Source organism: Arvicanthis niloticus, chromosome 5 (genome assembly GCF_011762505.2).
Source record: "Arvicanthis niloticus isolate mArvNil1 chromosome 5, mArvNil1.pat.X, whole genome shotgun sequence".
Taxonomy (NCBI): Eukaryota; Metazoa; Chordata; class Mammalia; order Rodentia; family Muridae; genus Arvicanthis; species Arvicanthis niloticus.
The window spans coordinates 57,176,980-57,185,896 of NC_047662.1; the positions used below are offsets into that span (position 1 = coordinate 57,176,980).

The 8,917-nt window shown below is 37.4% G+C and overlaps 1 non-coding gene across 1 annotated transcript; it reads right to left on the reverse strand.

Annotated features, from left to right (window-relative positions):
• Positions 1-212: 212 nt before the first annotated feature.
• Positions 213-316, reverse strand: LOC117709781 (U6 spliceosomal RNA). The gene has a single exon (XR_004606997.1). It is a non-coding gene; the product is annotated as a U6 spliceosomal RNA (small nuclear RNA).
• Between the last annotated feature and the right edge of the window lie 8,601 nt (positions 317-8,917).

Here is an 8,917-nt window from a genome sequence, read left to right on the forward strand (position 1 = left end):
CCAAATTACCTTGGCTTTTGATTATGTTCTCACACTGTTTTTTAGGCATCTGTTTTTCCCTAGTGTTGGCTGGATGATCCTGATGACAGCAGGACTTCTGGGGAAGGCAGGGTGAGTTGTGGACCAGACAATAAAGGTCAGGGGACCCTACTCTGCTAACTGTGCCATAGGTGGACCAGACTGGCAAGAGCTTGGTGGGGCAATGTTCCAAGAATAATATGGAGTTCTTCATAAGTTTGCCTTTTATCCTTATACAGGGACACTACTAATCTGCTCTGTATAATTTTAATTTTAGTGTATGTACTGATGACACAACCACAGTTCTAAAGCTTTCTAATGCTGAAATTTTTTAAATATATTTCTTCATTTCATGGTGACCCCAACCACAAAATTAGTTTTGTTGCTACTTTATAACTGTAATTCTGCTACTGTTATGAGTCATAATGTAAACATATGATATGCAGAATATGTGATATGTGGCCCCGTGAAAGGGTCATTTGATCCCCAAAGGAGTCATGACCTGCAGGTATAACTGCTATCTCAGAATATTTCTGTTTCCTGTTATTTGTTTTTTTTTAACTTATGAATTATATTTTTCTTTAATGACATCACTTTCTGATTCTAGCTGAGCTTATATCCATGTGTACATCAGATTTGAGTCACAAATTATTTTGCAGATGCAAACTGGTACCATATTTGTTTCCTTAATGATACTTTATGCTTTTAGCATTGTGACAGAATAATGGTTCTAAGCTTTCTGAAATAGAGGATGTGAGTATAACAATCCCATGGGAAAATAGAGAATTTCTTAGAAATATTTTTTTTTTTTTACCAAGAATATAGTTTCTAGTTTGTAGTAATGATACTGTTACCAGGCTCTGTGGGGTCCCAAGATGAAAGAGGAAAAGCACAAAATCACAAATAAAAAAATTAAGCAAGGGTTGTATGAAGTGAAGCGTAAACTTCATTAGCCGCAAAACAATCTGCCTTGGGTTGGAACTCTATAGCTCAGCGTTGGGGAATTTGCTCAGCCCTGGCAAAGTTTTTGGTTCAATTCCCAGAACCACATACACATGTATACACAGAAGTGTAAAATATTCTCTTATATTTGGTGTGTGTTTGGTGGTTGTGTTGGAGACGATGGGGTAAATGTGGTTGGCTAAAGCTTCTGTATGTTACTTTTACCAGGTTGTGTAATGAAAGGCATTGTCAGTGTAGATAAAATATAAACACTGAAGATAGGTAATTCATAATAAACCACAGTAAAAATGCCTTACAGTAGTACACGGCAGCATCTTTTGACATAGGGGATCCTAATGTATTGGCAATGTTAAGAATAGACAGTTGTTTCCTGGTGCTGAACCATTGCCTGTAAACAGCCAGGAAACACAAACTAAAACACAGGTGTCCTTTTTTTTAATTTTTTTTTCAAGACAGTGAGAGAATTTTTTCAAAGTTTAAACACATTTATATTTACAGTTATATGAATCCAAGTATGAAAACATTCAATAGGTTTCTTGGTGGCAAACCTCTCATCCATGTAGAAAGAAAACACCATCTTTGTGGGAAGTAAACATTGCTAGTCAAGTCCAATATTATCTTGAAAAAGGACGATCAGTGATAAAATTTATTCAACCTGACTTGTTATACTAACAAAGATAATATCCACTTTACTACAAATTAATTTTTACTTAAACCAGGACTTTCCAACAAAAACATTGTTAGCCATTCATGGTCTGAATTCTGCTGCTTGAGTTAAATTATGTTACATACTAAAAGCCATGAGACCCCTGTTTTGTAACAAACAAAGCAGTGGATATTACTCATTAGTATCCTTTAAAGAAGGGATTCAAGCTAGCCCCTTTTCCCTCCTAATTCTGGGCAAAGATCATTTCTGTTTCAGGGATGGATTTTTAAGTATTCTCCAAATATTCCATTAGTGTATCTTTTCCACGTGATACCTTCGTACTTGGCATATGAATAAGGAAATTTAATGGCCTCACACATTTTCCATCCAAACAGGCCATGGAGATTTGATACACTCCTTTCTTTCTACAACATGACACTAGGTACACTTCAAAACAAATGCCTTTTTATTGTTCTCAACATTGCCCATTTTAAGTTTCCTCCCCACCAACCAACAAGAACTTTATGAGTCAAAAGTGACTTCCCAGTCTATGATCTTACCTCCTTTTGAAGAGTGTATTAGGGTAGATGATTCATGCATTGTGGGAATTTTCAGACTTATCTGACACAAGACTAATGAAGTATTCATTTAAGGATCCATGTGTGTCTAACAATCTCTTATACCATGGCTGATCTGGAATCTCAGCTCAGTCCTTGGGTCTTTTTCAGATTCTAACATTCTAGCATTATCTACTCTTTAGAAACTATTTTACTAAAGTATCCAGCAGCTGAGATCTGCTAAGCTTCATGGAGCCTTGTCCTAACATGCATGTCTTAATATTGACCAAGCACTCACAGTGGAGACTTGTGATCCACACGCATGTCTCCATACTGACCAGGCACTCACAGAAACTTCCCTGGTGCTGTGGTTCCCTCACTGTCTGTTGTCTCTCCTCTCTAGCACCCTGTGCCCAGTTTCCAGCTACCTCAGCATGCCTGTGTTCTAATCTCAACTTCCTCTATACACAGAGGCTTGTGTTCTGGCTGCAAGGATGAAATACTAACTGCTGTTCTTTAAGGAGCAAAGCCTGGCTGGCCCCTGCCTGAGAAGGATTGTCCTATGCATCTTACCCATGGGGATGTTTCTTGTCACATGAGGTGAACTGAGCAGTTGTTGTCCTAACATATCAGATCTTCAGACCTGATTTCTGGCTCCAAACTCTGTACACTTTCAGTGTGGTAACCTTAAGCAAGTCTCTCAGAATTTTGGTCAAAAAACCCTAGAGTAAGAAGATCATTGGTTGACTCTGAAGCATGTAACACAAGCCTGCCACTGTTGTGTTTTGGTAACTGTTATATCCAAATATTCTCCCCAGTGTTTTTATTCTTTCATCTTGCAAAAAATCATTGTGGTTCATCTAAATAATTAGCCTTTTCAGTATTCTTAGACTCTTTAGAGGGAAGGTTCTGACTCTCCAGATGCTTAGAATCCCACCTTGTAATCTTCTTTCTGAGAACTGACTTTGAGGTATTCTGGAATTTCCAGTGGGTTTTTTTTTTTTTTCTGTGTATACAGAGAGAGGGTTAATGATTAGACTATAAAAAATAAAAGTAATTTTAAAAAGGTTAATCTTTTCCTTTAGATTTCAGAATAACCAATAGTATGCTGGATACTTTAATATTTGCCAAAAAGTGATTTATAGTAAATCTTTAAGCAAATAATAAACTGTTAAGTGGGTATAATTTCTAAAACATCAGAACTTCTTTATAATCTATAGACCTTGACAATTATCTTAAAGTTTCTCTTAATTTTCAGAACTTTATTGAAGAATGAATATATTTAGAAATATGCTATTTATAATCCACATTAATGCAAAATAGAAATACTTTACAAAGGACACATGATGTATTTTAGATGACATACAGTTGTAACGCAGCAACACCCATCACAGACACATGGGCTTTTAAGTTGCCCCACTGATTATAAATAGCTCACTGAAAATGCTCAGCAATTAAATTGAAATGTGACATCTCTTCTGAACAACAAAAAACAGATATAGTTCTTGTTGCTGTTAAAACTGGTCTACTCTCTAAATACATTGTTCTTGGTGCACATAAATTGCTAGGTGCTATAGATAGTAGCTTTTTTTTTTTTTTTTTTTTTTTAGAATAGTGGTAGAAGTTGATGAAAATAAATTCAAAGTTTGTTTTTCAATATTGTTACTTCAATAATACCTGAACTTTGTTCTTTCAGAATCACAATCACCCCCGAAGTGTGTGTGCTGTTTACAAATCAAAAAGCTACCCATATCTCCATGTATCAATATTCTTTTTACTCAGCAATAAATGTTAAATAAGTTTTTGTCAAAGGAAGGAAATGTTTAAGCATCTTATAAACTGTGAGACTAGATTATATGAAGTGGATAAAATATCAATTAATATTATCCCATTCTCTCACGTGTGTGCATGAATGCGTGTGAGTTTGTGTTTGTGTTTGTGTTTGTGTTTGTGTTTGTGTTTGTGTGTGTGTGTTCATTCTCACATGTGTCTGTGTGTAAATGTGTCTGGAAACATGAGAGTCTGTGGGTACATATGAGTGTGTAGAAGCCAGAAGACAAGTTCAAGAGTAGTCCTAAAAACCAATGTCCATCTTCTTAAGACTGGGCGTCTTAAGGTTTTGGAACAAATCAAAATGGCTAGGCCAATTAGTGATCCCTCAATGTCCAGGGAACATTCTGTCTTTGTCTTCTGCCCTCTTATTCCTAGGATCAAAAACATACTTCATTGTACCTAGGCTTGTTGTGGGGTCTGGGGATTGAATTTAGATCTTTATGCTTACAACGCATGTACTTTGCCCATTGTTTTATCTCAACAGCATTGATATTATCTGATATGAAATGCATTTTAATTAGAATTTAAACTCTTGAACTCTTATAAAACTATATGTGGAGATTTACCATCATGAAGTCGCCCAGGCCAGTTTATCCCAGTAAGACACATTTTCACTTAAAAGATAATAGAAATCTGTTTTCAGTCACAGGTATGGTCTCTATTTACCATTAAAGCTTCCACCTAATCATTATGTCTAACTAGGCTAAGCACTCCAATCAGCATTGCCTAATTTATATTTTGATTTTCAATTACCTTGCCAATACCAAATCTTCAGACTCAGGCTTCTTGAAGGGACCCTCATTGTCTCACAGTTCCACATTCTACACCCCCTTGCATCTCTTGTATACAGTGTAGTGGTAGATATGCTTTGTTTGATAGCACTGGCTAGGGCTTGGAACAACACAGAATGGCCTGATGAAAGGTGAAGCAAAGGCCATCTGTATTTAGGTATAAGTGTTTTAAGTGTTTGGAGACAGGTTCTTCAAGATTTTTTGTTTATGAACTCATTTTTATATGTGTGTGTATGTATGTGTGTATGTATATAAGTATGAATGTATGTATGTGTGCATGTGCATGTTATGTATGTATGTGTATCTATTTGTGCATCTGTGTGTCTGTGTTAATGAAGGAATGCAGTGGGTATGGGAGTGGCTATAAAGACCTGGAATGTTTTAGTAATTATTTAAAAATGGCTGCTGGTGAAGCCATTATCTAGGTTGTGGCTGCTCTGCCTAGCTCAGCCGCCATGTTCAGTGGCCTGAGGTCACATGCGCATCACAGCTAGAAACGGCCAGCCAGAAACACCAGCCCTGCCACCTGTGAGACACCAGCATGAGTGATGGCTCTGCCAATCTTTCACGCTGTCTCCACAAGGCTGGATATTGCCCAGACTACCATCCCGCCATCCATGCGAGCCCGGTAGAAAAATGAAACTCTAATGCTTAAATATTAATCAAAGGCTATATATTTGGTAATGGTCAACAACTAGATGCCCATACAATCAGAGGTGTAACCCAATACCCAACCTAGATATGCCAACTACCTTTGACTGCTACAGATGAGTGAACATCAGCCTCCATGTCTCCCTCTCTCGTTCTGCATCTCAGCCTTAGCTCTTCCTCTTCCTTTTCCTCTCCTTACTCCTCCCACCAAAGCTCGTCCTACACAGGAGAGCACATTGGATTCCCTAGAACTCTAGTTACAGGTATCTGTAAGCCACCTATCATAAGTACTGTGAACTCAACTTTGGTCCTCTGCAAGCGTAGTTTCTCTTAGCTATTGGGCCATATCTTCAGCCACAGATTTTCTTAGTTTAGTTTATGTATTCATATCAGTCAAAATAATTTTACTGGTCTTTATTTCCTGAAACTTGATTTTCAAACAATATAGTTGATTGTGATATTTCTCCAAATGGTTGTTTCCCTTTTATCTTCAATATATATATTACTTTCATGGTAAATGGGCTGATGTTATATCGAATCTGACTGAAATATTGACCTCTTCCAACTAAAACCCACTTTAGCACTTTAGTACACCTTACTGAGTAGTTAACTTGGAATTCTTAAGAACAGCCTTCTCAAAAAATTGTGAGTGTTTAGCCGTTGGAGAATTCAGTTCTATTTCATTTATATTTTTTTCTCATGTGAAACAAGCTCTTTCAAACTTAAACTTACCTGAGATATTGAAGTATGAGTCTAGAGAGGAGTGAAAAGGCCATTTGAGCAGCAATGATGTGCAGCAGAGTCCAAATGGCTTATTTCATGGAGGATTAAAAACAGCCTAAAGCACACATAGGGTTCTCTTCTCAGCGAACCAAAACAAAGACACAGATTAAAACAACGTTGAAAAAAAAAAAAGAGTGAAAGAAAAAGCAGCAGAGAAAGAAGCTCATTGCTTGATTCAGGCCCAGAGAATAGGTTGTTATATAATATATGTCACATACATCAAAACTTTTTGTCCAATTTAATCATGTGTTAACAGTGATAAGCTAGAATCACTGAGAAATGTTGAATTGTACACTTTGTTACTTGAAAATGATTCCCCTTCTAAGTGTATACAACATAAAGTAATGGTAATGAAAAATATTCAAAGTAATCAAACAATTCATGTTAGTTTTCAGGGTTCATTGTTTTGAATGAGACCCATAGGTCACACTTTGATCTGTTTGATATGTTTTCCATATATGATGTGAATGTGTTAGGTCAGTCATAGTTTAATTAGCACAATAGTTATGCGAGTGCAGTCAATAGACCTGAATATTCTGCTGCAGCTGAATCACTTTTACCCTGAACCTGGTTTTCTGTATTGATAATGTAAAAGTAAAAGTAATCACTTTACAATGATACAGAAGATTATATGTTTTAAGCAAAGTGCTAACTGTAATACCTGAGACATGCTTTCTGAACAAATGATTGCTGTCATGAAAGGCAGTTAAAATGTAAAAGTTGATAATTTTCCTTAAGGTATCTTCTACTCATCAGGTCATTCAAATGTTGAAAGAAGTTTGATATAGACACACTTAGCTATTTTACAGAATACCAACTACTCTGTGTATAGAATGATGCCCAATGTAGAGGATCTTTTTGCAAGAAGAGTGTCCACGTTCCACAGATAAGGATACTAGGGCCTGGGAGGAAACTAAGTCTTACCTGAAGTCATGAAGATGATAGGTTTTTGATATCTTTAACATATATTCTGCCTTCAGCCTTGAAAGTTTCTTTTGGCACCTTAACATCTTTCTGGACATTTCTACACTATGTATTAATTGAAATTAGAACAGATGTGACACCCTTTCCGAGACTCAGCAAAAAAGCAGTACATAGGAGAATAAAAGGCTAATAATGTGTCACTTCGTTTAAACACCAAACATATGACTAGTTCAGATTAAACTTGAAGGTGATTTTGCGGGAATGGGAATGTGGATCAGTGTTAAAATCTCCCACTCAACCTTGAAAGCACATTTGCCAATGCTGCTAGATTCAGCCATTATTTTTTGTCAAAATAAATCACCTTTCGTCATGCTCCTTGCTGTCAGTGCGCTTGCCGAGCTTTCACCTTGACTTGACATTTCAATCATACTTGTTTATCTGTTTTTCCATTCTCTATAATCATTAAAGCATTAACTTTGTCAAGGCTGGTTTTTTCATTTCTCATGCCTGGTCCTTCCATTTTCACAGCTATGCCTCTGGGCCCTGTGCTGCATACTAACCAATTAGAGTAGTGACAGTGGGCTCTGACTGGTCTCTCCCCTTTGCTATTGGGCTACACATCATTTCAAGCTGGGTCCTTAGGGTCAGCCAAGACCACCCTTGCTCTGGTTCTCATATATTAATTTATTATTCTTTTCTGAGTTCTTAGTCCTTCCCTCATTTTCACTTTTATGCATGCAGTAACAATTAGGTGTTTTTATAAGAGGCTGTGATTTGGAGGACAGTAGAGAGGGGTATATCAAAGCATTTTGGGGGAAAGAAAGGGAGAAAAAGTAATCGAATTATAATTTAAAAAGTTAAAGATTAAAAAAAAAAACCAGTGAAAACCTTAAAATTTGTAAACAAAGTAAATTGGTGCCATTTAAGAATTTATATCTTCATCTTGATATTAATTATACAGATTTCTACTAATAGGTTATGGCTATGCAATAAACCCTAGCTAATCCTCTCTATTCCAACAAAACCACTACTTTTCCCTAGAGAGACAGCCCAACCTTTACCACCTTAGTCCCCAAGCCCAGGGAATAGGGGCGCTGACTCTTCATTAACTTCTTCAAGCTGATTATGGGCGTTGAGATATTAGAAGAGGAGTGGGGGGGGGGGAGAGCAAATTGACAATTCTCTGATGCTGTGTCTTTGCTGCCTCCAGTTGGAATTCCCAGACCTCAGAGGTTTGAGCAGGTCTGCCCAGCTTGCATGTTGAGTAGATACACCAAGGCTGATCATTCTGCAATATACAATTCTCAAAACAAATTTTAGTATCAAGATAGTTTTTTTTTTAAAGAGGGCTGACATTTTATTAAGAATGTTGGTTCTACCCGCTTTTCTATTTTTCCCCTCTTTTATTGGATATAATATTTACATTTCAAATTTTATCCCCTTACCATATTTCCCCCACCACCCAGGAACCCCTTATCCCATCCCCCCTCCTCCTGCTTCTATGAAGGTGTTTATCCACCTACCCCCAGCCCCCATCCCCACCCTCAGATTCCCCCCCCCTCAGTTCTCAGCCTTCAGGGTACCATTGACCTTGTCTCCCACCTATGCCCAACAAGGCCATCCTCCCCTACATATACTGCTGGAGTCATGTGTCTCTCTATATGTGCTCCTAGGCTGGTGGTTTAGACCCTGGGGAGCTCTGGCTGGTTGGTATTGTTGCTCTCTTCATGGGGCCATCAGCCCTTAAGGTT